We start from the raw sequence: 5,619 nt of genomic DNA, 5'->3' as shown, positions 1-5,619 counted from the left end.
GGTACCCGGGGTGGTTGCTAGGGTGTTGCTATGTGGTTGCTAGGGTACCCAGGGTGGTTGCTAGGGCCGTTGCTAGGGTACCCAGGGTGGTTGGTAGGGTGTTGCTATGCGGTTGCTAAGGTAACCAGGGTGGTTGCTAGGGCCGTTGCTAGGGTACCCAGGGTGGTTGGTAGGGTGTTGCTATGCGGTTGCTAAGGTAACCAGGGTGGTTGCTAGGGCCGTTGCTAGGGTACCCGGGGTGGTTGCTAGGGTATCCGTGGTGGTTGCTAGGGCCGTTGCTAGGGCACCCGGGGTGGTTGCTAGGGCCGTTGCTAGGGTACCCGTGGTGGTTGCTAGGGTGTTGCTATGCGGTTGCTATGGTACCCGGAGTGGTTGCTAGGGCCGTTGCTAGGGTACCCGGGGTGGTTGCTAAGGTGTTGCTATGCGGTTGCTAGGGTACCCGGAGTGGTTGCTAGGTTGTTGCTATGCGGTAGCTATGGTACCCGGGGTGGTTGCTAGGGCCGTTGCTAGGGTACCCTGGGTGGTTGCTAGGGCCGTTGCTAGGGTACCCGGAGTGGTTGCTAGGGTGTTGCTATGCGGTTGCTAGGGTACTTGGGGTGGTTGCTAGGGCCGTTGCTAGGGTACCCAGGGTGGTTGCTAAGGTGTTGCTATGCGGTTGCTAGGGTAACCAGGGTGGTTGCTAAGTTGTTGCTATGTGGTTGCTAGGGTACTCGGGTGGTTACTAGGGCCGTTGCTATGCTGTTGCTAGGGTACTTGGGTGGTTGCTATGGCCGTTGCTAAGGTACCTGGGGTAGTTGCTAGGGCATTGGTAGGCAGTTGCTAGTTGTCCAAGATCATTACTATGGAGTGTTAGCTAATTGCTATTAGCATGCAGCCATTGAGTGCTAGCATGTGTAGCATGTTGAGAGTTTTTACTAGCATGAGTCAAAAGTAGCAACTCCCATGTCCATGCGTCATTCTGATACAAAGATATCGGTCTTGCTAATTGGTTGCTAGGGTACTCAGTTTGGTTGCTAGGGAGTGGCCAATAATGACACTGTAAAGTGTAGTTGCCAGTATGAGTGATTTAAACCAACCCCCATGTCTCTGTAACATTCAGGTGTGAAGATATGCCTGTGTGGCTTTGGGTTGCTAGGGTACTCTGTTTGGTTGCTAGGGAGTGGCCAATGACGACACTCTAAAGTGTAGTTGCCAGTATGAGTGATATAAACCAACCCCCATGTCTCTGTGACATTCAGGTCTGAAGATATGCCTGTGTGGCTTTGGGTTGCTAGGGTACTCTGTTTGGTTGCTAGGGAGTGTCAATGTTGATTGGTGATTGGGCGTTTGCTGCCCTGACTCAAAGGAGTCCGCCCCCATGTCTCTATGACATTCTGATCCAGAGATATGCATCTGGGCCCTTATAATGGAAGTCTATGGGATCAGTTGCTAGGGTGCCCTAAATGGTTGCTAGGGCGTGGCTTGACACCTTCATGATGATCCGGAGAGTCTGATTGGCCATCTGAGTAAAATGAGCCCGCCTCCATGTCTCTAGGCCAATGTGATGCTGAGTTATGCCCAATGCAAAACCCCTATGTAAATTACAATGGGTTTTCATGGGACGTCCCTTACCATAGAAAGTCAATGGGGCAAATTTGGAGAGCTTTTGCACCCCAGGGGTACAACTTTTACCCCATTGCGAGGAGTCTTCTCGCACAGCTTGATAGCCTCTCCAGATGTGGCGAATCGCGTGTTTCTACGAAATTCTTGCTTGGCGCTACGTCCCGTCAAAATTCGTCCCAATGCGTTGTCTATGGGATTTTGGGGCCGAATTATTACCCCAGGTGACATCATCGTACCCCTGATCGCTTATAAAAGTCGGGGATTTACATTCCCGTATTGTCCACACAATTTGACGCCCATTTCGAGGGTCTACGACAAAAATTGCGGGACGAGGGACGCGCCAAAATTTGAACGAAAGAGGGGCATTTGCGCCCCAGGGGTACAACTTACACCCCATTGCGAGATATGTTCTCCCACAGCTTGACAGTCTCTCCAAATGTGGTGAATCACGTGTTTCTACGAAATTCTTGGTCTGCGCTACGTCCCGTCAAAGTTGGCCGTAATGCATTGTCGTTGTAAATTTTGGGGTGGTTTTTTGCCCCGTGTGACATCATCGTACCCCCGATCCCTTATAAAAGTCATAGCACACCGAGTCTATATAGGACACACGATTTGACTTCGTTTCGAGGGTCTACGACAAAAACTGCGGGACTAGTTACGCGCCGAAAAACGTACGGAAGAAGTAAGAAGAAGAAGAAGAAGAATAATAAGTATGTCGAATAGTAATAGTGATGCTTTGCCTATGGCAAGCACCACTAACTAGATATGTACATTTCCTGAAGAAAATGTGAGTGGTGCTTGCAGTGGCAAAACTCGGCCCTCGGTTGCTAGGGTGATGTAATTGGTTGCTAGGGTGTGGCTATGAAGATCATAGGTCACTACTTATAGGCCGAGTCAAAACCCACAAACCTCTAGGAATTTCTGATCCAAAGATATATCACAAATTGTATGGCAATGTTAGTCTATCGGAGATTTTGGCCAAATTTCTCACCCACTTTACGAAAATCGTTCGCCCGATTGCTTCAAAAATTCATAGCACACCTCTCCTCAATAAGCCGGTCAATTTGAGACGTCATTCATGGGTCTATGACAAATGGTGCCGGACAAATTACGCACCAAAGTTCCTATGGGCCTGTGTATGTGTGTGAGAAAGTGACAGTTGAGATTCAAATTCACAGACATTCTGCCATTGTAAATCAATGGGATTTTTTGGCCCGCTTTTTCCTCCGCTGTGTGAACAACGTAGGTCCGATTGCTTAGAAAAGTCATAGCACACCTCTCCTCAATGAGCCGGTCAATTTGACACCTCATTGGTGGATCTACGACAACCGGTGTGGGAGGAGTAGCGCGCCGAAGTTTTGTCAGGGCGAACAGTAATAGTAATACTGATTGTAAATCAATGGGGTTTTTTTGCCCGCTTTTTCGTGCGCTGTGTGAACATCGTAGGTCTGATCGCTTAGAAAAGTCATAGTACACCTCTCCTCAATAAGCCGGTCGATTTGAGACGTCATTCATGGGTCTATGACAAACGGTGTGGGACAAGTTACACGCCGAAGTTCCTTTGGGCCTGCTTGAACATTCTGCCAATGAAAGTCTATGGGATATTTTTGCCCACTTTTTCGTGCGCTGTGTGAACATCGTAGCTCAAATCGCTCCGAAAAGTCATATCACACCTCTCCTCAATAAGCCGCAACTTTTGACACCTCATTCATGGGTTAACGGCAAACGGTGCCGGACAAATTACGAACCGAAGTTCCTATGGGCCTGTGTGTGTGTGAGTGAGAAAGTGACAGTTGAGATTCAAATTCACAGACATTCTGCCATTGTAAATCAATGGAATTTTTTAGCCCGCTTTTTCCTCCGCTGTGTGAACATCGTAGGTCCGAACGCTTAGAAAAGTCATAGTACACCTCTCCTCAATAAGCCGGTCGATTTGAGACGTCATTCATGGGTCTATGACAAACGGTGTGGGACAAGTTACACGCCGAAGTTCCTTTGGGCCTGCTTGAACATTCTGCCAATGAAAGTCTATGGGATATTTTTGCCCACTTTTTCGTGCGCTGTGTGAACATCGTAGCTCAAATCGCTCCGAAAAGTCATATCACACATCTCCTCAATAAGCCGCAACTTTTGCCACCTCATTCATGGGTTTACGGCATACGGTGCCGGACAAATTACGAACCGAAGTTCCTATGGGCCTGTGTGTGTGAGTGAGAAAGTGACAGTTGAGATTCAAATTCACAGACATTCTGCCATTGTAAATCAATGGGATTTTTAAGCCCGCTTTTTTATTTGCTGTGTGAACATCGTAGGTCCGATCGCTTAGAAAAGTCAAAGCACACCTCTCCTCAATGAGCCGGTCGATTTGAGACCTCATTCATGGATCTATGGCAAACGATGCGGGAGGAGTGGCGCGCCAAAGTTTTGTCAGGGCGAACAGTAATAGTAATAGAACAGTAAAAGCAAAACTCGGCCCTTGGTTGCTAGGGTGTTGATATGCAGTTGCTATGGCACCCATTATGGTTGCTAGGGTACCCGGGTTGGTTGCTAAGGTGTTGCTATGCGGTTGCTAGGGTACCCAGGGTGGTTGCTTGGGTGTTGCTATGCGGTTGCTAGGGTAACCAGGGTGGTTGCTAGGGTTTTGCTATGCGGTTGCTAGGGTCCCCGGGGTGGTTGATAAGGTGTTGCTATGCGGTTGCTAGGGTACCTGGGGTGGTTGCTAAGGCCGTTGCTAGGGCACCCAGGGTGGTTGCTATGGTGTTGCTATGCGGTTGCTAGGGTACTTGGGGTGGTTGCTAGGGTGTTGCTATGTGGTTGCTAGGGTGTTGCTATGCGGTTACTAGGGTCCCCGGGGTGGTTGCTAAGGTGTTGCTATGCGGTTGCTAGGGTACCTGGGGTGGTTGCTAAGGCCGTTGCTAGGGCACCCAGGGTGGTTGCTATGGTGTTGCTATGCGGTTGCTAGGGTACTTGGGGTGGTTGCTAGGGTGTTGCTATGCGGTTGCTAGGGTACTTGGGGTGGTTGCTAAGGTGTTGCTATGTGGTTGCTAGGGTACCTGGGGTGGTTGCTAGGGTGTTGCTATGTGGTTGCTAGGGTACTCGGAGTGGTTGCTAGGGCAGTTGCTAGGGTACCCAGGGTGATTGCTGGGGTACTTGGGTGGTTACTAGGGCCGTTTCTATGCGGTTGCTAGGGTACTTGGGTGGTTGCTAGGGCCGTTGCTAAGGTATTGGTAGGCAGTTGCTATTTGTCAAAGATCATTACTATGGAGTGTTATAGAGGTCTTTGCCTGATTAGCCCTTAGCTAATTGCTATTAGCATGCAGCCATTGAGTGCTACCATGTGTAGCATGTTGAGAGTTTGCTAGCATGAGTCAAAAGTAGCAACTCCCATGTCTATGCGACATTCTGATACAAAGATATAGGTCTTGCTAATTGGTTGCTAGGGTATTCTGTTTGGTTGCTAGGGAGTGGCCAATGACGACACTGTAAAGTGTAGTTGCCAGTATGAGTGATATAAACCAACCCCCATGTCTCTGTGACATTCAGGTCAGAAGATATGCCTGTGTGGCTTTAGGTTGCTAGGGTACTCTGTTTGGTTGCTAGGGAGTGGCCAATAACGACAATGTAAAGTGTAGTTGCCAGTATGAGTGATTTAAACCAACCCCCATGTCTCTGTGATATTCAGGTGTGAAGATATGCCTTTGTGGCTTTGGGTTGCTAGGGTACTCTGTTTGGTTGCTAGGGAGTGGCCAATGACGACACTGTAAAGTGTAGTTGCCAGTATGAGTGATATAAACCAACCCCCATGTCTCTGTGACATTCAGGTCTGAAGATATGCCTGTGTGGCTTTGGGTTGCTAGGGTACTCTGTTTGGTTGCTAGGGAGTGTCAATGTTGATTGGTGATTGGGCGTTTGCTGCCCCGACTCAAAGGAGTCCGCCCCCATGTCTCTATGACACTCTGATCCAGAGATATACATATGGGTAATTATAATGGCAGTCTATGGGATCAGTTGCTAGGG

This window comes from Garra rufa, chromosome 17, assembly GCF_049309525.1.
Source record: "Garra rufa chromosome 17, GarRuf1.0, whole genome shotgun sequence".
Lineage (NCBI taxonomy): Eukaryota > Metazoa > Chordata > Actinopteri > Cypriniformes > Cyprinidae > Garra > Garra rufa.
Note: the sequence above shows the minus strand (reverse complement) of the source record.